This window comes from Crocodylus siamensis, chromosome 3 (assembly GCF_052110815.1).
Source record: "Crocodylus siamensis isolate JL-2025a chromosome 3, ASM5211081v1, whole genome shotgun sequence".
NCBI classification, from domain to species: Eukaryota; Metazoa; Chordata; order Crocodylia; family Crocodylidae; genus Crocodylus; species Crocodylus siamensis.
In genome coordinates, this window is record NC_143397.1 from 85,601,601 (window position 1) to 85,627,324 (window position 25,724).

Here is a 25,724-nt window from a genome sequence, read left to right on the forward strand (position 1 = left end):
AGGTCTGACTGTGGTTGGTTTGAAATTTGATGTATACACACACATATTTTCAGAACAGCATTTGTGCACATATGAAGGTATGTACCAATACAACCTAACCTCAAACTCCTGGAATCCAGAAGGACAGTACAATAATTTGTTAGGATGAATTTTCCAGAATAACATGCTCACTATTAGCGTAATACTTGTTTAGTTAGAAGGACAGAGCTATTTCGAATTTACAGCAGTACAAAGCTTCATGGATAGAGCCTCTTTGAAAATGTGGAAAATTTAAATACAAGGCCTTGTTACACATTAATTTTATGCAGCTCATCAAACTCTTTACTCCTGGATTATCCACACATTAACACCTGGAACTAATTTTGGCTGCAGACACAGGTGCAGCTCCCAGCTGTAACTCGGAATGATTTCTGCAAAGCGTTCTGAGTTACAACACTACTCCAGACCAAACAGAAGTTCACTGTTGGTTCCAGGGGAGAGGGGAATCTAGCTGCTGACTGGGAACCTCCAGCAAGGTTTCAAAAGCAACAGTCAGGGCTCTCTACCAGTGCTGGCTGTTTTCAGAATGTGGGGGGGTCTTCCCCCCTCATTTTGAAAACAGCATCCCAAGATGCAGTGCTCCCCCCCCCCACCCTTGTTCTTTGTGGACAGACTTTCTACCCCATGAACTCTACTGCCCAGGGGCTGGTTCTGGCAACAAGCCAACTCCCCCCACCACCCCCAAAGGTGCAACCCTGTGCAAACAGCCTGCAGCGTACATGTCAGGTAGCTAGGTTGCAGGGCATGGACAGGTTCAGGAGTGGGGTATAGAAGGGGTAGAGGAGGGAATAAGGTAGGGGGGCAGATTGGGTCCCCATTAGCTGGGAATTCCTTCCCTTACTGTTCCCAGCTCCCAGCCACCCTGGGAAGCATGCTCAACACCCCAATCCCAAATCCAGTTTATTAAAACATGAGACCTTGTTAAATGCATTTCTTCTTTCTATTTATTTCTTTTTTATTTTTTAAAAATATTTTTATTTTATCCTACAGTGGCTGGGTGACTTCATTTTACTACCTACCGCCATTTCCTTTTCACTCCCATTCCATTACCCACCCCCACCCCATTAGCTGTCCACCACCTCGGTTCACGTTCCTGCTCCCACAACTTGTCTCTCACACCCTGCCCATCTAGAGCAGGAATAGAAGCCTATCTTGGATCACTAGCTCTCTTGTGGAAACTCACAGCTACAGCTCCTAGTCTGGCCCTTGCCAGACCCCTCTAGTGGCAAGTCACAGCTGTGGAGGTTGGGAACTGTCAGAGAAGGATTTTAGCTTTTAGGTGTGACTGCTTCAAACTCAAGCTAGCACTAACACCGATCAATATTTGAGCAGCCCAAAGTGCAATATGTAACAAGGCCCTAAGCATGTACATTTGGAATTTTCATCAAAACCTTCAGTAGAAAATTCTGACTGGCAAGAAATGTGTACCCACTTGGAAACCAGTTTTTCAGACAACAATATTTAGTTTTCTAATAAAAATTCCAAATATTTGAAGAAAGAAGAAAACATTTCTTGAATATTTTCATTTGATGAAAACCCCAACTTACATTTAAAAAAAGCTTCAATTGAGAATGTCTGGCCATTGACATAAATAGAGCTGCTTCTTGTTAACATTGCTATGAGATCAGAATTAGGCTTCATAATGATCTTGCAGAGTTATTTTCATGGCATCCATTTTCCATTATGTCAAAGGAGTTAAACTGATTTAACATAACAGCTTTATAATATTTTGCTATAAATATACATATCCACTGCAAAAAAGAAAAAAAAAAGACCCCCCACCCAAAAACCAAAAACACCTTTACCCTGTCAGGTAGACAGACACTTTTTGATTATAAGGCATGTCCTTCTGCAAAACAAATATGCACTCCCAAATGTTTGTGGCTTTTGTATTCCCAAATGGATAATAAGTACTTGGAAGTAGATAAGTGTTCTCAGTGATTGTTACTGAGACACATTCATTCCAGCGCATTGTTTGAGACTGAAAGTGAAATGAATGTTTTGAACTGAGGTTACAGCTTCCAATAACTTCCTGAAGAGATGGTGGGTACCTTCAATTGCAGCTTTTATGTTACAGCTGCTGCTGTTTGAGTTTCTGGTCAAAATCGGGCAGAAGACATATGCCCAGTAACATTTTGTGTAGCATGCCACATGACTTTTTTAGAACCTGTGGAAAAGAGTGGGCTGAATTACTAGATACTGAACATGACACTCATAGATACAATGAAGAAGGTTGTGGGGGAAAAATGCTGCTATTGCAAAACAGACATATATTTGCAAACAAATATCCAAAATATCCCCTGATGCTTATCTAAATACCACTAAATAGCTTGATCTCTTTCTCTCTGATTTCATCAGGTGCTGAATCTGGCCCTAAGGATTGTATTTATTGGATCTACTTGGGTTTGTAGTCCTTGTAATGTTCCTAGTGAATACTATTACATCTACCATGCTGTTATACACACAGCAATACTTAGCATTTTTATTGTACTTTACTGACATTAATTAATCTTCACAACCCCCTGAGAGACAAGTGAAAGCAATATAGTCACTGGGAAACTGAGACAGAGAACTGAACTGACTCAACCAAGACTATACAGTGACTCAGTGGCAAAACAGAATTTTGACCTGGAACAGTAGAAAGCTAACAGGCTTAGAAATACCTGTTCACAGGTCTACATACATATCCACATACCACTTCCAATTTATCTAGAAGCATGGACATGTGAAACAGTTACGTTAAACTGAAAGTGGGATTTTTCTGCTCGTGAGAACACACAATTTGATCTGCTGTTAACTATTTGACGTGTCCAGTGTTTCATGCAGGACTGGGGAGTTCAACTGGAGCAGTTTGCCCCAAGTGAAAAAGCTTCCATTTATTGCAGAATGCAGAAGACAGATGAAAAATACAATGGATCAGCTTGATGCTTGTTAATTCCTACCCTCCACCCTCTCAGAATAATTGCTGTCTCCAGGTGCCTATGTGGTCCTTAGCATCTTAGTATCTGAGCACCTGAAAATAATTAATGAATTTTAGCCTCACAGCCTTTCACAAGGATAGATTATGTGATTTGCCTAAGGTCAAACAAGAAGCCTGGCAGAGCTGGGACTTTTACTAAGGGTCCTCGGAGTCCCAGTGTTCCTCACTAACTAAAACATCTGTCATGCCTGCTGTCAAGCATAGTACAAACACCATACTTGGAGGAGAATGGGGGAAGAGAGCTCTCTTGACAACTTGGAGGTGTGAGTTTGGATGTAATCTTTTTGTTGACTGGAGAAGATGAAAACTGCTAGTTTGTGTAGTGGGTTGATTTGTATTTTTAATGCATGGAAAGCACATGTCCAGGCCAGGAAAGGGAAAGCATCTCAACATGAAAGAACTGTATAGTCATACAGCAAGGCTAGAAAAGACCAAGGGAGACACTGAAGGGAACATGCTGGTAGAAAGGTAGACTGGGAGACTGGGAAGCTAGACAAGCAGCAACTAGGGGAGATTAGGATTTTAGGCATAAGCAAAGGGAGAAAATATTCTTATGGGGGGTTAATCATGCACACACACACACACACCATCCACTGCCCAACAGGTTAGTCTGTGGATACGAAAGTGCAGGGGGAGAGGGAAGAAGTGTGTTGGGAAGAATGAGGCCCCTACAGTGAAGGAGGGAGTAGAGCAGGGGCTGGGGTGAATAGGGCCCCAGGGTGCGTGGTGGGATGGTTGGAGCTTGGCCAGCTCATTCAGGGGCATGGATGAATGTATATGGGCTCCTGACGCTATACACCCCCCATGGGAGGCATGGGGGACAGATGGTCCCCAGATCTGAGTGCGGGACAGAGGTGGCCTGCCACTGTGGGCTGGGGCTCTGCGTCCCACTGCTGGTGCCTCGAGAGCCATGTGCAATGTTATGTGCCTGCCGCCACTGGGTGAGGGGAACATGGCACAGCCCAGTAGTGGCAGGCATATGGCATTGCGTGGCTCTCGAGGCACCAGCAACGGGCTACAGAGCCCAGCCCACAGCGGCAGCCCACCTGTGCCCTGTGGTCAAATCTGTGGGGCACGTGCCCTCTGTGCTTCCCTTGAGGTGTGCGCAGTGGCAGGAGTCCCCCCATGCCCCTGGACAAGCTGCCCAGGCTCCAACCATCCTACGCCCTGGGGCCCCATTCACCCCAGCCTCTGTTCCTGCTTCTGCCCCATTCCCTCCTCACTGTGGGGGCCTAGATCTGTACTCCCTATCCCCAATGTCCCTTCCCCTTTCCAGACTTGCCTGCTGTAGTGGGCAGTACTTAGGGTTACCAAATTTTCTTTCCAAAGAAGAGGACACTTGTAATGCAGGAGTGGAGGCAAAAATATGACTGTGGAGGGGCAGTGATATGGCAGCCCCATCCATTCTGTTGCCCCTTGCTTCCCCCTGCCCTGCTACTGTGCCTCACTCCTGACCCAGAGATCCCAGCCCTGCCAGGTCCCCTCACTCCCAAACCGCAGTACCCTGTCCCCTGGGCCATGCTGGTTCCCTTCACTTCTGACCAGCAGCCTCCTCCCTCCACCAGCCCTGCCAGTGTCCCTCACACCTGACTAGCAGCCCCCTGCTCCACCCAGCCTTGCTGGAGGGGCCCCAGCTGCCCCCGTCCCGACCAGGCCAGAGTGTGGTGGAGCCCTGGTGCGAGTCCAGCCCTGGTGCAGGCTGGAGGGAAGAGCAGGAGAGGCTTGTGGCACCTCCTGCCCTAAACTGGGGCTGCCACACTGGGTAGCCTGGCCATAGCCCACCCCTTCTCCCCCCTGCAGAGTCTCCTAGCTGCTCTGCCCCTGCAAGCATGGGCACCAGCCCCTGTGCTGCCAGCCTGGCCACAGTCCTCGAAAGCCCCCCTGCCCCAGTCCCCTACTGAAGGGGACAGGCAACCCCCCCCACCCTGCTGCAGCCCCAGCCCCCCAACTTAGACTCACCTGCCTGCAGTTCCCTGCCTACAATTGCCCCTCCCCCTGCTCCTACCTGGTGAGCAAAATAAAAACCCAGACATTTGCTCAGACAGATTTGAAAAACCCACCCAGGAGATAGGAGAACTAAAAAAGAGGACATGTCTGGAAAAACCCAGACATATGGTAACCCTAATTCCAGGCTGCGATCCTGGCTGCATGCATGCAAACTGCATTTCTGTGTGCATCCCGTGCTGCAGCCATCTAGAACCCGCGCCTGGGCTGCCCTGCAGCCCCCTGTGCTGCCACCGAAGTCCCGTGTTTGTGGGAGCTTAGCCCTGATAGTCCTGGCCTTCTGCTGCCTATGACTTTAGAAGTATGAGGAACCTTACACAGAGAAGCTAAGGGCATTGTTTATAATTCCCATACCACAGAATACATGGATCAACAGCACAAGCAGCCTGGCACTACATATTCATAACCATCATTCCCCACAAAAGAACATAGAGCATAATGCAGCGAATTACCTCTCATGATTTCGTTTGTTTCTCAGTCTGTCCATTTGATCTATCCAAAATCATGAAGCATAGCAACTCCTCTTTCCCCCAGTCAGTATGAGTTTCTTTCCTTTAACTTCATTCTTCTGAAACTGTTAGTGTAGGACCCATATCCTGGGCTTCTGCTTTCATGCAAAAGTGGTAATTAAGGAACAATATGGTATATTTAAAAATTGCCTACACAGAAAGTTGCAAAGAAGAATAACTTGTTTGAAACTGACTCCTTCAAATCACCCTCACCCAGTTTATATTTGGTTATCATGTTTTGAAATTTTAACCCCTTATTCTGATTTCAGATACAGGGAATTCCCATTAAAGTCTACTGAACTTGTGCATATGAATCAAAAACAGAATTTGGCTTAATTGCTATTGTTGCAAGCAAGAGGCCATTTTTTGTTTGTTTGCTTGTTTTATACAGTTCAATTTGCCACTTTGCCCCAGTAATTTTCATCTTCAGTTGTAATTCAGAAAAAATACTGTAAAATGGTACATGTGTATCAGAACTGCTTTATCAGTATTTAATTTCAAATGTTTAGGTTTCTGATATAAACAGTCTTTTACCTCTTTTCCTCCACCTGCACCAGCCGACCTAAAGGAGAATGAACTGGGTTCTTGTCTATATGTTAGCAACCCAATTGTTCAACTCCAACTGCTGAATCATTATTCCTAAGGCTGGAATACTACTAAGCCAGAAAGAACCCAACTGGAATTTTCTGGTTCATTTGCAAAGATAACATTGAAATAAGACAACACTCAGTGCCACTATTTTACCTGCTGATTGAAAAAACCAACATGAAAACCCCAGAAAAGCAGCAAAAATCTTGCTTTTTGTCGCTGAAGTGAGCAGATGCAGTTGAAGGCAGATGGAATCCCAAGCAAATTTCCTTGCTGTTTTGACATTCACTCTGGACAGAACTCATGAGAAAGAGCTAATACTCATTAGTTCCAGCGACCAGCCTACACTTTTATTTCCTCTGTCCCTAAGTCATTTTCCTTTCCACTTTGTCATTACTTACATTAGGAAGCTATGCTGAGTGAGGCACTGTAGACTTATTTGGCATACATCACTGTGACATACAAGCTCTGTAAATAACCTGACTTAAACACAACATGCCTACAACCACCTCTGGTAAGTGGCATCCTCTGTGGCACTCCAGTTTGAACAAAGTTTTGGGTTTTCAGTTATAAATTACATCCTAACAACTGATAATGGCCTGCCATGTAAATATTACTACAGACTTCTTTAACATTAGGAAACAGGTACTGTCCCTGCCCTGCAAAAATACTTTCCTACAGGCAGTTGTGGAAATTAGGATGGTATTATTTGTTTGACATAAAAACATTAATAAATCTAATCCATTTACAAAAAAAATAACTTTTTGACTATTTATACAAATCAGTCTCTCTCACTCAATGCTTCAAGCAGTTTAGATTGAAAGCCCTTGTGCTTTTTATTACTAACAATTAGTCAGAAAATCTCCTATTCTGTCTACATGAAGAGTTTTCAAAAGTCAGCATTTTTAAAACAGTCTCCGGGTCTCAAAAGCCTCCAGCACTTGGAGGGGGCATGATTCCTGGTGAGATTAGCTAAGTCTTTTTTACCTCTCGGCAAAACTGTTAGATGTGTTATTACATTCACCTTGAGGGGTGTAAATATCACACCCACTTCATTTTCAACCTCAGCCTTAACTGAAAAAAAAAAACAACAAACCATCTTTCAAGAGGGAAAGGAGCTGGATGTTCACCTGAAAGTAATAGCTTCAGGGAACTTTCTGTACCGATTAGAGAATGGAAAGTTACTTAAGACAGGAACTGTCTCACCATGACTACAGCTTGCTGAAAATATCCTGTGGATCAATTTACTCATTGAACTTGGCCTTTTTTCCCCCTCTTCAAGTTGTTTGCAAACCAATCATGGATATTTCAAATTTGTTCATTGTTTGCAATTGTTTGAAGCATTTCTGTGGAAGCCTTCAGGCCTAAACACTTCAAAATCAGTATGTTGCTAATGTTCCTGCAAGCAAGATATTTTGAATTCAGTATTCAGGTTGTGCATATGACCACCTAGGCTGGTCCTATCTACAGTGGGATGACTTAACTTTTATAAGCAGAAGCAGTGGCTGAAAAGGAAAAAAAAAAACCAATCACCAGGGTATAGACATGCTGGCATAACAGAGGCATAAGCAAACCTAACAAATTTTAAGATTTAAAAAATATTTTCCTGTCCACCTTAAACCAAGAAAGACATTTATATTTGGCTGCATAACATACATGTATTCCAGATTTAGAAATATGCTATATCCTTCTTGACTAATAGAGATAGAAAGATATAAGCCAGATATGTTGGCTGTCTAGTGGACTTTACATACAGTTTTCTTGTCACAATCAAACCAAGTAATTGAGTGAATAAAGATTAGATAGATTACACATAACAAATGACTCCATAAAAGATACCCATATTTGCCTTTTCTCCAAACATTTCTGTGAGCAAAAATAGTTTCATGAATATTCATAAAAGTGAACAAAAAAGGATTACAAAGGAGTACTAATTTAGTTGCACTGAATCATAGAGTGAACAAATGTATATACGTACTCTTCCCTCCATTCATGTAGCTTTATTGGAAATCAAGACCCAGATTTTTAAATTTAGACCCCAAAATAAGCATCTTAACTTCCAAAAAGCATTGCATACGAGTTTCTCATATGGGAGCCAGAGATAGTCAGCATTTGTGGAAAAGCAGAGTACTTATTTGATGCTCAAAGATAGGCACCCACATTTGAAAACTCTGGCCCAGTTTCTCTCAAGTTGTTGCCATCTTTCTAGAGGTCATAAAGATTAAGTCTTAAGATAATGTACAAATTTCAGCACACGATCTCATTATTAGGAATCTGAGGATAGGTACAGACATTGCACATAAACTGGTATAGTCAGTCTAAACCTGTAATAGAAAAGAAATTCAGTGCACGTGGACCGATGCATACAGCCTGCACATATCAGCTGGGCTGGGTTGGGCAGTGGAGGTGGGAGATGGGCTGGGGGAATGCCCCTGTACTCTAGCAAAGCCAGCATAGCTGGAGGAAGCCACATGGCAGGGGCATCCCCCATCTCTCCCAGTGTCTTGCCCACCTGGCCAGCATGGCTTCTTTCCCCAGCTCCACTCCCTGCCACTGCAGCTGTAGTTTTCTCACTTAGTTTTCTGATGGCCACCTGTATGTACATCTAAACCAGTGATTCTCAAACATTTTAGACTCAAAGAGCTCCTCACTAGACCAAGACACCCCTCAGAAATACCAGCTCTTAATTTTCACTCTTTAGAGCAATTCTTCTGTTATCAACTATTCAGAAAGACTACAACAGGTACTTGTTTTTGACACTATAGTTTCACTATGGTCTCCATTGAAATCTATGGGTGCAGCCCCATGAGCAGGAACATACGTTTCCTGAGAACAAAGAGCTGCAGCACATATTTGTGCCACTGCCAGCTGTCCCTAGGGAATGTCCCTACATGCGTGCTCTAGCAAGCAGCAAGTTGCCCTGGGTTGGGTAGGGGAGGCTGGGGCCAGCAGTCTTACCTGGGCCCTGGGGATCTCCTGGGGCTCCAGTGGCAGTGATCCGGGTGCATGGAGCCTGGCTGGTAGCTGAAGAATGGCACTGGCTGCCAGGATCTGGTTTTGGGTGGCACATGCTACTACCACATGCACAGCCCCACTTTTTTCTGCAGTGCAGGTTTTTTGATACAGAGATCTCATGGAGTCAAAAAACACACCACACTACAAATTAGCAGTGCAGCAAGTGCCCACATGTGTGGTGCATGCAGTTTTCTGCACTACAGATGGGTCTACAGTGCCACAAGCCACATGTGCATGCTCATCTGGAAGCACCCTATTAGTTTATCTTGTGAATTGTGTGTTTGGATGATTCAGTGGCACCCCACTATAAACTTAAAAGGATCACTGAGTAGTTGAGAATCACTAAACTAAATGCTGTGTCATTTTAATGAGGACAGTTTGTTTAAAAAAAATCTAATTATATTGTTTTAAAACCTAAGCTTGTATTCTCTTTTCTCACTAAACTCATATTTAAGTGATTTGAGGCTAATGGAAAATTAGACATTTTGTCAGCATTAAAGCAATATTTATATTCTTTTTGAACAACCTACGAGTTCAGGAATTGAAACAGGGACCTGAAATTTGGCAATTAAATACTCTTCCAATTTTGAAGGTGCCTTTTCTTGTCTTTGTGGAAATACATGGGTGCCTGTACACATGTGGGGACACTGCTCCGACATGCTGAATTAATTGAGTCCACTGGAGCATGATAATTAGTGCGGTCCAGCAGCCTCTGCACCTCATGTATTCAGTATCCCTGCACTTCAAAATGGCAGCAGGGGTGCTTTAATTAAAGGTCTTTGAATGAGCTTGAGTTAAAAGCACCACCACTGCAATTTTGAAGTGTAGGGTGCTGAATACATGAGATGCTGAAGGTGCTTTAATTAGAATGGCTCTCAAAGCTGCTCTAATTAAAGCACCCCCTCCCACCCCAGAACACATGTTAAAATGCCCCATTTACCCAGGAGAACCCCCAAGGTAGGTCTGGGTGTTTGACTGCTCAGATATTGTCAAGTAATTGGTACAGACAGATATGTATACTTATTACACCAAAGCAACTTAGTTAATTGTTATTGTGAAACAATGAAATTAAATTCTAAAAATTGTAATAAATATTTATAACTCTGAATAGCAGGGAAGTGTAAATGTGAATGATATCCAAGACAGAACAGTTCTTTTCCTTATTTTTTATTCCGAAACCCCAGTACCAACCTGAAAAGTTACAAAATAGAAAAAAAATGAAATTAAACAGAAATAAAACACAGAAACTATAGAAGGCAAAAATCAGATTTTTAAATCCTGTTATGCTAAGTAGGCAGCAGGCCAACTCTTCAAGCATTCTGCTGTTTGCATTTGGAGATGCCTGCAGTCACAGCAGATGGCCAGTAGGAGACTATTTCTTATGCATCTTCTTTCAGCACAGGGTAGAGCTGCTCACTGCCCAGTCAGAACAGGTTTCCAGTGGAACTCCATATGAGCAGCAATCACGGCAGGGTTTGGCTGGAGCCCCTTCTTTCACATAGCGTACAACCAAAGTGGGAGATGTGACCATGTCACTGCTGCACTCATTTGGATCAGCCTGTGTCCACACATGTATCCTGCAGGACTGATGGGCCAGGTGTGCAGTTCTCCTGCCCTTTCTAACAGATGACACCATGTTGCAACAAAAAAAAGGTAGGTCACAACCTACACAAGGTCAAATAATAGGCGGTCAACTAACCAGTTGACTTTTGCCAGTTGAATTGCAATGTAGTTGACTGGTCTACTGACAGGTTTCCTAAATTTAACCTAACACTTGTCCCTAAATTTTTGCAAAGCTCCAATTGCACTGCGTAGTCTCCCAGACTGACATATGTGCCTGGAAGAGATATTGGGTAGGAAACCTGCCTTCCTATCAGTCACATCTTAGGCACAAAGAAGTCTCTAAAATCAGCTCTGTAAAAGTGAAAGTTAATGATCATTCCTGCTTTACCCAAAGAGAAAGAAGGACTAAAAGGATCTCCAACAACCACATTCAACACTAATGCACAAATATATAAGGACATAGGAATTGCCATTTCCTGGATCAGACCATAGGTCCATCTTGCCCAGTATCCCATATTACACAGTGGCAGAGAGAGGATTCTGAAAGGACAAGTGAACTGGGTATAATCAAGGGGTTTTTTTCCACTGTTCCTCCCTCATTTGCAGTCTCCAGCATTTAAGGTCTAGGAAGTTCTAATTCAGAGACTGTATTCTTAACTCCCGTGCTCAACAGCTATTGATGTTCCTTTTCTCCAAGAATTTGTCCAATGCCTTTATGAAACTGGTTGAGTTGTCAGCTTCCACACCATCTAATGGCAACATTTTCCACATTTTAATTACATGCTGTATAAAAAATAATTTCCTTTTGCTAGTTTTAAACTTACTACCCACTAATTTAATTTTCTGATTCCTAATTCTTGTATTGAGAAAGCTGGTAAATAATAAATCCCTACTTGCTTTCTCTTTGACATTTCATGGATTTCATAGACATTAGGGCTGGAAGGGACCTCAGAAGATAGATTTCATAGATTTCATAGACATTAGGACTGGAAGGGACCTCGGGAGATCATCTAGTCCAGCCCCCTGCCCAAAGGGCAGGAAGTCAGCTGGGGTCATAGAATCCCAGCGAGATAAGCATCCAATCTACTCTTGAAGGTGTTCAATGTAGGTGCTTGAACCACCTCTGCTGGCAGACTGTTCCAGACCTTGGGGGCTTGGACAGTAAAGAAATTCTTCCTTATGTCCAGCCTGAAACGGTCTTGCAGGAGTTTGTGACCGTTCGACCTAGTCATCCCTTGGGGCGCTCTGGTGAACAAACGTTCCCCCAGATCCTGGTGTTCACCCCGATAAACTTATAGGTGGCCATCAGATCACCCCTGAGCCTGCGCTTTTCCAGGCTAAAGAGTCCCATGGCTCTCAGCCTATCATCATAAGATCTGTTTTCCTGACTTCTGATCATGCATGTGGCTCTCCTCTGGACTCTCTCAAGCTTCTCCACATCCTTTTTGAATTGTGGAGCCCAAAACTGGATGCAGTACTCCAGCTGCAGCCTCACCAAGGCCGAGTACAAGGGGAGAATGACGTCCCGGGATTTGCTCGAGAAGCATCTAAGGATGCAAGCCAGCATTTTGGTCAATTTATTAGCCGCAGCATCGCATTGAAGGCTCATGTTCATCTTGTGGTCAATGATGACCCCCAAGTCTCTTTCTTCTGTAGTGCTAACCAACGTAGCACTGCCGAGACTATAAGATCATCAAATCCAGCCCCCCGCCTGAAGGGCAGGAAGTCAGCTGGGGTCATAGGATCCCAGCAAGATAAGCATCCAATTTACTCTTGAAGGTGTTCAATGTAAATGCTTGAACCACCTCCAAGGGCAGGCTGTTCCAGACCGTGGGGGATCAGACAGTAAAGAAATTCTTCCTTATGCCCAGCCGGAAACAGTCTCGCAGTAGTTTATAACCGTTCAACCTCGTCATCCCTTGGGGCGTTCTGGTGAACAAATGTTCCCCCAGATACTGGCGGTCGCCCCGATAAACTTATAGGTGGCTATCTGATCACCCCTGAGCCTGCACTTTTCCAGGCTAAAGAGTCCCATGGCTCTCAGCCTGTCATCGCAGGGTCTGGTTTCCTGACCTCTGACCATGCACGTGGCTTTTCAAGCTTCTCCACATCCTTTTTGAATTGTGGAGCCCAAAACTGGATGCAGTACTCCATCTGTGGCCTCACCAAGGCCGAGTACAAGGGGAGAATGACGTCCCGGGATTTGCTTGAGAAGCATCTATGGATGCACGCCAGCATTCTGGTCACTTTACTAGCCACAGCATCACATTGCAGGCTCATGTTCATCTTCTGGTCAATGATGACCCCCAAGTCTCTTTCTTCCATAGTGCTAGCCAGCGTAGCACTGCCAAGCCTATAAGGATGCTTCAGGTTTTTCTTCCCACGGTGGAGAACCTTGCATTTTTCGGTGTTAAACACCATCAGGTTCTCATCCGCCCATTTGCTGAACCTGTCCAGGTCAACCTAGATCACCAACCTGTCTTCTGGTGTGGATGCTTTGCCCCAAAGTTTAGAGTCATCGGCGAACTTGGCCAGTCCACTTCTGACTCCAATGTCCACATCATTAATGAAGATGTTGAAAAGTATGGGTCCAAGGACAAAGCCTTGGGGGACCCCACTGGTCACAGGACACCATGACAATTGACTTCCATCAATTACTACCCTCTGGGTCCGACCACAAAGCCAATTTCCCAGCCAGCGGGTTGTGGCGGACCCAAGGCCACAATTGGCCAGTTTTGCCAAGAGGTGATCATGGGATACCAGATCGAAGGCTTTTTTTGAAGTCAAGATATATGACATCAATCTCTTCTCCATTGTCCAGGTGATGGGTCACCTGGTCATAGAAGGAAATAAGATTGGTCAAGGAAGACCTACCCACAACAAACCCGTGCTGGCTATCCCTCAGGATGTTGGTGTCGGCCAGTCCATTAAAAATGGCCTCTTTAATAAACTTTTCTAAGATCTTCCCCGAGATAGAAGTCAGGCTGATGGGCCTATAGTTAGCCGGATCCACTTTCCTCCCTTTCTTGAAGATCGGTATCACATTGGCCTTCTTCCAGTCTTCAGGCACTATACCAGAGTGCCAGGAGCTTTCAAAGATCTGTGCCAGAGTCTAAGCTATGACACTTGCCAGCTCCTTGAGCACCCTGGGGTGTAGATTGTCAGGGGTGGCTGACTTGAAGGTATCCAGCCTCTCAAGTTGTTCCTTCACAAGGTCAGCATTAATGGGGGGCAGGGGATCTCCCTCATCCAGACCTCCCTGTCCCGTGATGGGCATGGGCATCCCATGCGACTGATGAAAGACCGATGCAAAGTACCCATTTGATAGGTTGGCTTTTTCCTGGGCATCAGTTGTCAGTTGCTCCATCTGGTTCAGCAGAGGTCCAGTGTTGCCCTTGCTTTTCCTCTGGCTCCCCACATATCTGAAAAAGGACTTTTTATAGTCCTTGATGCTCGAACCTAGTTGGAGTTCAGTTGCAGTCTTGGCTTTCCTGCTTTGCTCCCTGCAGGACTGGACCATTAATATTTTGTAAAACACTATCATGCCCTCCTCACAACAAGCATCTCATTTCTAAAATAAATAGGCCTAACCTCTTTAGTTTCTCCTCATATTGGATGAGGGCATGGAAAGCACTCTGTCCAAATTCACATATGATACCAAATTATGGGGTAAAGTTAACATACTAGGGTAGGGAATGAATCCAGGTGGATCTGGACAGGTTGAAAAAGTGGGCAGAAGAGAATAGGGTGCAGTTCAACACGGACAAGTGCAAGGTGCTGCACCTAGAGAGAAGGAATCACCAGCACACTTACAGGATGGGGGATGACCTGCTTAGCAGCACAGTAGCAGAAAGGGATCTTGGAGCCATGGTTTACACCAAGATGAACCTGAGTTTTCAATGTGACAAGGCGATCAGTAAAGCTAACTGCACTTTATCATGCATTAGCAGGTGCATGACAAACAGGTCCATGCAGGTGATACTTCCCTTCTGTGCGGCATTGGTCAAGCCGCAGTTGGAGTAGTGCATCCAGTTTTGGGAGCCACACTTCAAGAGGGATGTGGACAACCTCAAGAAGGTTCAGAGAACAGTCACTCCTATGGTTAAGGGTCTGCTTGCAAAGTCCTGTTAGGAGAGATTAAGGGCCCTGGATCTCTTCAGCCTTTGCTAGAGAAGGCTGAGTGGTGACTTGTGGCCATCTACAAATTCACTGGGGGGGGAGGGAGAGGCAGCAAGGAATAAGAGTTTACCAGCACACCTCTTGGAGTAACTAGGAACAATGGCCAAAAAATGAGAGAGCAGATTTAGATTAGACATCAGGAAGAACTTATTTATGGTTAGGGTTGCCAGAATCTGGAATGGGCTTCCAAGGGAGGTGGTGCTCTCACCTAGATTGTGGGTCTTTAAGAGAAATCTGGACATGCACCTGGCTGGGGTCATCTGACCCCAGCATTCTTTCCTGCCTAAGGCAGAGGGTCAGACTTGATGATCTGCTAAGGTCCCTTCCAACCCAAACATCTATGAATCTATGGCAGCTCCTCTATGCCATTAATCATCCTTGTTGCCCTTCTCTGGACTTTCTCTAGTTCTTCTATATCCTTTTTGAGGTGTGGGGACTAGAACTGGGCACAGTATTCAAGGTGTGGATGCATCAGAGATTTATAAAGGGGCACAATGAATGATACTTTCAGTTTTGTTTACAAGTCCCTTCTTAATAATCCCTAACATTTTGTTTGTTGTTTTGATGGCTGCTGAGCATTTTTCTGATGGATTTAGCAAACTGTCCACAATGACTCCCAGATCTCTTTCCTGTGTGGTAACAGTTTATGTAGATCCCATCACAGTATAGGTACAATCTGGGCTATGTTTGTCCATGTGCAAAACTTTAGACATATCTACATTGAATTTCATCTGTCATTTAGTTGCCCATACACTCAATCATGTCAGTAATAGTAGTCTTTACCATAGTTTTTACTGCTTCAAATAATTTTGTGTAATCCGCTAATTTGGCCTACTCACTAGGCCTGTGTGAAGCTTCAGATTTGGATTAGGCTGATTTGGGGGGTAGTGATTCAATTCCCTGGTTTGAATCACTGTCCCGAATCAATTCGGCCAAATCTGATTTGGATATTCGGCCGTCACTGAATCAGTCAAATCTCAGAATCAAACCAGCCCCATCCCCTACCAACTCTCCCTGCCCCATTAATGGCTGCTCCACCCAGCCCATGTCCCAGCTCTTAAAAAAAACAACTGCCCCACATTGACCGGCTGCTGCCGGGGGGAGGTGATCCCTACTGCACCCGGCTGCCCCACACTGCGTGGGGGGGCTCTGCCATGAACCCCCAGAAACCCCTATGGCTGCTGCAGGAGCCAGTGAATGTGGGGAAACCAGGGAGGTGGGGGACTGGGAGCTGGGGCCAGGCAGGACAGCTGGGGGGGGGGCTGCGAGAGCAGGCAGGGGATGGTACCTGGTGGGAGTCCCACCATGGTCCCTCTCCCTTTTTCCAGCTCCCCCTCTGACCTCTTACTTACCAGCGGGGAGTCCAGGTCCAGGTCCAGCTCCCTGCAGCAGTGAGCAGGGACTGCCCAAATCTCCAAAGCTCTCTGAATCTTTTCAGAGAACTTCAAATCAATTTGGACCTTTTTATTGGTCTCCTGATTCAATTCAGATTCAGAGATTTGACCACTGAATCAGGCCAAATCTTCTCCAACGCTTCACATAGCCCTACTACTCCCTGAGGAGGAAGAGGAGGATTGAGGTAGTCAACTGAAGACTGTGGCATTGGTGTCATCATGAAGGCTTTGCCTTCCATGTTCACAGCCTGCTCTTCAGTGAGAGAGGCTGTGGCCTGCTGGGAAGAGACAGCCTCCACCTCACTTCACTGGGAGGAAGCTCTTCTCAGCCAGAATGGCTGACTTGCTCGACTGGGCTTTAAACTAAGCTTGCTGGGGGATGGAGGGGACTACCACCAAAGCAAGCCCACTGGGCAACTTCTGCAAAACCAGCAGGCTAAGGCACTCAAGGGAATCCACCCCTACCCCAGACCTGGAACAGTGTCCTCTTAGGAGTGCAGGAAAGACTAAGGCTTCTAATGGGATACTTACATGCCTGTACACCAATGCCAGGAGCTTGGGGAACAAACAGGAGGAACTGGTCCTCCTGGTAAACAAGAATGACTATGATCTTATAAGGATAATGGAGACCTGGTGGGACTCCACCTATGAGTGGACCACAGGTATAGATGGCTATACACTGTACAGGAGAGATTGTGCAGAAAAAAGGTTCAGGGGTGTAGCACTCTACATAAAGGAAAGCTACACATCCCTGCAAGATGACATTGGCACCCAGGGAGGATGACTGGAGACCCTCTGTATTAAAATACATGGAGAACGTGGCACAGGGGACGTAATGGTAGGAGTCTACTACAGATCTTCTAATTAGGAACATGAGCTTGATCAGGAATTCACCAAGGAACTGGCTGAGGCTGCATGCTCTCAGTGCATGGTTGTCATGGGAGACTTCAACTACCTGGACATCTCATGGGAAGAGCACTCAGTCAAATCCAAGTAGTCACAAAGCTTCCTTACATGTGTGGATGAGCCCTATCTGACTCAAGAAGTCTATGCATTGACAAGAGATAAAGCGCTGCTGGACTGGTACTTGCAAAGGGGGATGATCTAATCAGCAACCTAAGAATCAAAGGGAAGCTGGGAGACAGTGGCCACAAGCTGATCACTTCCACTATTCACTGCAAAGCTCACAAGTCAGTCAGCAATGCAGAAGTCCTCAACTTTAGGAAAGCTGACTTTGACAAGCTCAGGAGGCTTGTTGGTGAGGCCCTAAGGGACCACGACTTGACAAGGAAGGGAGTTCAGGATGAGTGGTTGTTCTTCAAGGGAGCGATCCTGAAAGCACTAGTGATGTCCATCCCACCTCAGAGGAAAGGTAGCAAAAGGGCAGAGCAACCCCCTTGGCTCTGGAGGGAACTTATGGACCTCCTGCATCTAAAAAGAGAGACCTATAAAGGATGAAAGTCTGGAATCACCACAAAGGAGGAGTACTCTGCACTGGTCCGAACCTGTAGGGAGTGAACCAGGAAAGCCAAGGCTGCAACCAAACTCTAACTGGCTACACATATCAAGGACAATAAGAAGTCCTTGTTTAGATATGTGAGGAGACGGAAGAAAAGCAAGGGTAACACTGGACCCCTGCTAAACCAAATGGGACAACTGATAACCGACACCCAGGAGAAAGCCAACCTGCTTAATAGGTATTTTTCATCAGTTTTTCACCAGCCAAATAGGACCACCCTGCTTAACACTGTGCAGGACGGCCAGGGTGAGAGTGAACTTATACCCTACATCACTGTAGACCACCAAAGGAACACCTTGAGAGGCTGGACACCTTCAAGTCAACTGGTCCAGACATTTTGAACTCCAGGGTACTTAAGGGGCTGGCAGGCATCATAGCTCAGCCTGGCAAGGATCTTTAAGAACTCATGGTGCTCAGGTGAAGTGCCCGAAGATTGAAAGAAGGCTACCTATCTTCAAGAAAGGGAGGAAAGTAGATCCGGGGAACTACAGGCCTATCAGCCTGAACTCTACCCCAGGAAAATCTTGGAAAAAATTATCAAAGAGACCATTCTTGACAAACTGGCTGATGGCAACATCCTGAGGGACAGCCAGCATGGGTTTGTTGCAGGTAGGTATTGCCTGACCAATCTCATTTCTTTCTATGACCAGGTGACATATCACCTGGACAAAGGAGAAGAGATTGACATCATATATCTGGACTTTAAAAAAGGCTTTGATCTGGTGTCCCACAACCTCCTCACGGAAAAATTGGCCAACTGTGGCCTCGGCTACATCACAATCCGATGGCTGGGGAATTGGCTCTGAAGTCAGACCCCAAGAGTGGTAATCCATGGAAGTAAATCATTATAGTGCTCCGTGACCAGTGGTGTCCCCCAGGCTCCGTCTTTGGACCTGTACTCTTTAACAGCTTTATCAACTGTGTGGACACTGGTGTCAGCAGTGGACTGGCAAAGGTCACCGATGACACCAAACTTTGGGGTAAAGCTTCCACACCTGATGATAGCCTGGCCAACTTTGACAGGCTTAGAAAATAGGCAGATAAAACCTGATGACATTCAGTACCGAAAAATGCAAGGTACTCCACCTCGGGGGGGAAAAAAACCCTGCATCATGCTTATAGGCTTGGCAGTGCTACACTTGCTAGCACCACAGCCGAAAGGGACTTGGGGGTCATGACTGACCACAAAATGGACATGAACCACCAATGCGATGTAGCAGCTGGTAAAGTGAACAAAACGCTGGCTTGCATCCATAGATGCTTCTCAAGCAAATCTCAGGATGTTATCCTCCCACTGTACTTGGCCTTGGTGAGGCCGCAGCTGGAGTACTGTATCCAATTCTGGGCTTCACAATTTAAAAAGGATGTGGAAAAGCTTGAGAGAGTCCAGAGGAGAGCCACGTACATGATCAGAGGACAAGAGAACAGGCCCTATGATGAGAAGCTGAGAGCCATGGGACTCTTCAGCCTGGAAAAGTGCAGGTTTAGGGGTGACCTGGTGGCAGCCTATAAATATATAAAGGGTGCATATCAGGATCTGGGGGAGTGCCTGTTCACCAGAGTGCCCCAAGGGATGACAAGGTCAAATGGTCACAGACTCATCCAAGACCATTTTAGGCTGGACATAAGGGAAAACTTCTTTACTGTGTGAGCCCGCAAGGCCTGGAATAGACTCCCTCCAGAGGTGGTGCAAGTACCTACTCTGGACTCTTTTAACCAACATTCGGATGCCTATCTTGCTGGGATCCTTTGACCCTAGCTGACTTCCTGCCCCTGGGGCAGGAGCCCGGACTTGATAATCATCTTCCAAGGTCCCTTCCAGCCCTAATGTCTATGAAATCTGCTTACCCCTTTTTCAGATCATTTATGAATAATCAGTACAAGGTTAAGCAATACTTGTCCCAAAACAGAACCCTGCTGTGTACTTCTTTCCATCCTGAAAACTTACCATTTATATTCACTCTTTGTTTTCTATCGTAAAGCCAATTTTTAATCCATGAGTGGATATTCCCTGTAATCCTGTGACTACCTTAGTTAAGAGGCTCTGATGGGGGACCCTGTCAAAGGCATTTTGCCCAAATATACTATGCTAACTGGATCCAAAAATACTGTTAACTGGATTGCCCTAATCCACTTGGTTACTGACACCCTCAAAGAACTCTAGTAGGTTAATGAGGGTAATTTCCCTTTGACAAAGCTGTGTTGATTCCTCCCCAGCAAGTCATGTTCATTCAGGTGCTGAACAATTCTTTTTTTTATTATTGTTTCTACCAGTTTTCCAGGAACAGAAGTTAGGCTCACTGGCCTGTAGTTCCCTGCATCCTTTCCAGAACCTTTTTTAAATACTGATGTCACACTGGCAACCCTCCAGTCCTCTGGTACCAAGTCTGTTTTTAGTGATCGGTTGCATACTACATCGTGTATTTAGCCTCGGGTTTGTATGTTTGTCTTTATATATGTTGACTTACATGTACATATTTCTGTGTGTTGTCAGTGTTTCTGAGAGTCAACTAATACTGCTGACTAGTGCTAGCCATACTGTAAATTCGCATATGATCCATGAATGTTTGGCAAGCCTCTCACGTTGACCTGCAGATTCCTACTATTTTAGTTATGAGCCACTCCAGTACTGAGAAAGCCAGGCAGGCCAAGCCATGTAGAAGATGGATAATAGGACCTGTTTTTGGATGCCCCTTTAACAACTACGCTACTCAGTTTTTCTCTTCATTGTTTAAAACCCAATATTGAGCCCCCTTGGTTACTATATTAACTTTTACCTCCATTATTGGCACCTTCACTTTATTGTACATGATCTGCCTCTCTGTGAAGACAGATAGATGAGAGAGACAAAGAGAAAGGCCTGTGACCTGACATCACCAGGATCTACTTCTTCCTTCCAAAACAGTTTGCCACATTTTCAGCTGAACATGTGGACCTTGAATCGGCCTCCTCAGTCATCTATGGGCTCGCCGATGTGTTCCCTATTAACTGGGAAGACTGCCAACAATATTATCTGCCAGATGACTCTACAATAATAGAGGCTATTGCTCACTACACCATATGTGAACAGTAGTGGATCCAGGAACAGGGCAAGTACGGGGTGCAACCCCCACACACTTTGGCTGAGCCATGCATATACAGTGAGCTCTGAGCTCATTGTCTGGTCAGCACAGGCTCCTGCCAGAGCTCTACATGACCAGTGAGCTCTGCACTCACTGGCTGATTGAACTGGGGTCTGGCTGGAACCTCTGCTTTCATGTGGCTCTAGAGCCCAAGGGGTGGATGCTGCTGCTGTTTGCCCCTCCTTATTTCCACTGGGAAAAGGTGGGGACGGCAGTGGCAGTGCTCATCCACCCTGCCCCAGTCCAGGTGCAAAAGCAGAGGCTCAGCCAGACCCCATGCTGAGAGCTCACAAAGGGGGGCGCGACCTTGCTGCCACCCCCCTCCTCTGAAACTGCCCTTGTATGCAAATGACATACATGTAATCAAGGAACTGCTTACGGCTGACTGTAAACATGTCCTCTGATTTCCTGTATCAAGCAACTGTTTTATTTGGGGCTTATGTACTTTTAGGTACTTGCCATCTACTCAACATGCTAGAAATTAGTAGAATTCAGTTAACATGCATGCACAAGTTTCCCCTTTTTTAATTAAGCACTCAGACTCACTTCAAAAGTAGCACAAATATGCAGTCAACTTTAAGATTAATAGGTTTAGACTGAAATGCTTTTATTTTTGGTCTTCATGGACAATCTACTATTTCCACTGAGATTTTTTTCCCCAACAACTTTAGCCGTATTTAAAGTTAATGAGCTTTTTCAATTAAAGCTTCAGATATTTAGCCTTTGGATAACATTTAGATGATCGAGGGTGTATGTAATTATGTTGGGTGAATTCTTAAAAGGCTCTGCATATACTTCATTTATAACAAACAGATTTTAAGTTGCGGGCACGTACTGGACGTCATTCTAGGATGAATGCAAATCACCCTTGTGAAAACAACATTACCAATAGGTCTGAGAGTTCAAGGAATGACTGCACTAACAAACACCTTTGAGAGTGTGTATAATATCAACTCTTCTGGCTGGCAGAAAAACTGGTGTTGCCATTAGGTTTAAAACTATAAGAGGAAAGGGAGCCTGGGCAAAGTATAAGAACATTGTCTAAACTAGGCAAAACATGCCTGAACAGAATATTAAAAATTTTCTACTAGCTTAGACAGTCTAATATTGAAACCGAAAAAAGGGATTAAGCTGAACACTACTCAAACATTAGCAAAAGGAGGAAAGAATGGTCTCGTGGCTAAGGATTCAAGAAATCTGTCCCAACTCGGTCACAAACTTCACATATGACCTTGGACGAGCCACGTAATTTCTTTGTCTTAGTTCCCCAGTTTTGAAACGAGAATGATATTACATCTCGCCAATGTATTGTGAGAGTAAATGCAGAAAGAATAGTGGTGTATTGACCATAGAAATAGTGCCATTAAGTATCTAGATTAACAGAAAACCATACAATATTCAGACTGGGATCTGGACTCCAAACCTGAGGGTTGTTATGATCCAGAGTTTTGGTTCAACTTTATTAGAGTGGGTAGAATGATTTAGAACATAAATATATAAGTTCAGATTTCAAACATGCCATAATGTAGAGGTGTTCAGAAGCAGGGGAGCACAGGAAATCTTTCAAAGGAAAAGATAGGGCAGCCATTTCAACTGTCATAAATTGAGATTTGACTGTAAGAACAGACTCGTCATGAGCCCCCTACTCCATTTTCCTCCTACATTATATTCTACTCGTAAGAGGCCTGAGTGGCAGAACATAACCAATAAAATGTTTGGTTTTAACTCAAAGAGTTAACACCACTTATGCTGGGTAATATGCCATATATGAATGATGCTTCAAAATTACTCTTATCACAAGTAATGGCCCTATTTTATAAAGATTTGAGCAAGGCTAATCATTTCTGGCTCATAAGTATTCTGAGAATAGACCTGCTTTGGAAGAAAACTCCACTATTTGCTTCAGCATATGTGGCTTTCCATGGGGAAAATGGCAAAATTCCACCCTCTGGCAAAAACTGTGAATGAAAATACATTTGCTTTAGGAAAAAATCCACCATGTTCTCAGCCCTTGAATATTATACAATGGTTTTCCACCCATGAAATCCTCCTTTGGTTTCTGTTAAAACAGTGGAAGGGTAAACTTTATAACAGGCACAAAAGTGCTATTTCACATCATTTTTGTCATGCGAATTTTCTCTATAGGGGTCTTCCCACAACTCAGACCCAACCTCCTGTATCATCCTGACTTTCACTCATCAGTAGGAGCCTACTTAAATTGCGCTGAGATGAAGAGGTTTTCATGGCCCATTTGCAGCATGCAGTGTTGATTCTGTGGGCATTTTGCAGTGGCCCTGCCCTTTGGCACGGATTGGCTGGAAGGCCTTGGTTGGGGGAGAAGGGGTGATCACCATCTTGTCTGCTGTCCTTCATGCTGCCCTGCCAGCTGGTATTTTCCCCTCCTGGCAGCAAGGACACTTGGCTCTCACTGAGGAGCCAGCATTTTATTTTATTAAGGTTTTTTTGGTTGATTTAGTAGATTTCGCAAATTTTGTGGACAATCCTGGATTTTGCGGTTTCTGCAACATCGCAAATTAAGTAGGAAATAGTTTCCAGCACAGTGCAGTGTAGATTGTGAGTTACCACTTGTAGTAGCCACTTTTCACCACAGGTGGCTTTCAGGTATCACAGTGACATCCTGATACATTGCTAGCAAATAAGATAATGCAAATCACCACTGTCCTTGTGCCTGGTTCCAAAGACTCAAGGTGCAATGTAGAAGGCTCACAGGGTGGGAGACAAGCTGCCAGAAAGAATTCCATGCACAGTTATTTTTGAGCAACAATAGGCTTTCATTTATATCTTCATTCATAATCATAGATTTGGCTTTTTAAAATGTTCTGTGCAAGTTGATTGCTTTCAGCAAGCTACTTGGCTTTTGCTGGCTGGTACATGTTCTAGAAACAGCAATAAACTAAACTGCAAGCACACTTGGAGTAACAAAGAATTGAAAAAGGTGCTTTAAGAACTTACCAAGATACCTTTGTCATTCTTTTTTGGGCTCCTGTCCCAATGACTTCAGCCTGAAAGCATTAAAATGAGTTCCTTATACATGCTTTGCAGGTGAGGGTTTTTTGAGCTTTAATTTGCTGTTTGATTCGCCCCGGGATTTTCAGGTGTTGCACGAGGGAGTAAAGAACAGAAAGTACCTCAGTTCTTGGTTGTCAGCCATTGGATGATGGCCACAGCATTATTAAACCATCCAAGCATGCTGGGTCTCAACCACAAAATTTAATTTTCCCTACTGCAGGGACTAATCAACCACCACAGGCTTTAAGTCCTGAGGAAACTGTTTTTATCTGTATATTTTTTTTATTTCAAAGACTGAAGTGCAGTTAATTTTACAGTTTTGTCTATCCTCGGGGTTACAAACAATGACAGAAATTCAGCTTGATGAGAAACAGATAAGAAGTGGAATTTATGCTTATGCTATGATATAAATTGAAGAAAGATGAAAGGTCTAGGTAACTACCAGCACCTCTGAAAGCAGGGTGGGAGAACCTCACATCCCCTAAAGTAAAGAAAAAGACCAAAAAAAAATCAAAAGTCTGGTGAATGGAGTCAGCAGCTACCCCTTGCATTGTGTAAAATTGGGGTAAGTTGGTTTCTGCTTCAATAGCCCATCACCATGAAAAAGTCTCTTTCCTTGATAAAGCAAAATTATTGCCCTCTGAATTACTGAACCTCAGCCTTCACAAAGCCCATGAAGTACACACAGTATTATTTTAACACAGAATTTACTATTCAAAAGAGCTTTATATCATGGGGTTCACTGAATAACATCCCGTCTGCTTCCTTAAGTGATTGCTAACATTTTTCTTGGTAAAAACTCCATTTGTATGTCCTCCACCCTTGCAGTATAACTAGATAATTGAACCATCTAGGTTTCACTTACTGAGAGGCACAGGTTTTGAAGTAGGGGGGAAAATGGAGAGAAAGGGGGAGGAGGAGAACGCAAGAGAGAAAGAGAGAGACAGAGAGAGAAAGAAGAAAAGGAATACTGCAGCTCAGCACCACTACAGCATTAATCTACATTGTTTTTAATCATAGGAGCAGTTTCTTGGAGTTCTCCCAAGAAAGACGAGGGGAGAAAAAACTCCACAATGAAATAATGATACCTTAAAACATACCAGTTCTGGTGATAAAGGCTGTACTACGCACATGTTAAATTTATCAAAAAAAGGTGGCTGCAAGCAGCAATTCACATGACTAAGAAAGAATTCTTTCAATATGACGGTTACTCAGGCTTTATAGGAAACATTAGCTTTTAAAAGAAATTTGGAAATAGAAGAAAGTTCCTACCAAAGAAAACAATTATAAATATTCTTAATTGCCTGGAAATAATTTGTCATACAGAATTGGACCTAGAGACGTTTACACAAATGTTTCAGATGCACTGATGTTGTAATGCCTGTTAGAACCCCAGCATATTTTTTCAGAGAGTGTTCCAATAACATGTTAAAAAAAAGGATATGACTTTCACTTTTATCTTCTGCCTCCCTCCCTCTTCCTCCCTCCCCTTCCCCCACAGTCTTCCTTTTTCTTTTTTTGGGAGCATAAAATAACTGGAAGACTCTGTAACTGCTACTCAGTGTATTTTATTATTTCAGGAATTCATTCCAAGCTGGGCTGCAATTACATTTAAAACTGGAGAATAATGGGCTATTGACATGTATATGGTTTTAGAAATATAAGGCCTCATTTTCTCAGCTGGAATTTCCCCACAATGTGCATTTGCATTACATTAGAGATGCTCTTTTTAAAAAGAGCATTGCATGCATTCAGACATTTTGACATTATCTGGGTCAGAGG

The 25,724-nt window shown here is 44.3% G+C and overlaps 1 protein-coding gene and 1 long non-coding RNA gene across 2 annotated transcripts in view; both read right to left on the reverse strand.

The window, feature by feature from the left end:
• Nucleotides 1–25,724, reverse strand: part of LOC149868490 (uncharacterized) — a 181,328-nt gene that overhangs the window by 50,381 nt on the left and 105,223 nt on the right. The window lies entirely within an intron of this gene.
• LOC149868491 (uncharacterized) lies at nucleotides 1,916–6,428 on the reverse strand. Its single transcript, XR_016441264.1, has 3 exons — nucleotides 6,277–6,428; nucleotides 5,476–5,627; nucleotides 1,916–2,206 (listed from the first exon to the last, which is right to left on the reverse strand). It is a non-coding gene; the product is annotated as an uncharacterized LOC149868491 (long non-coding RNA).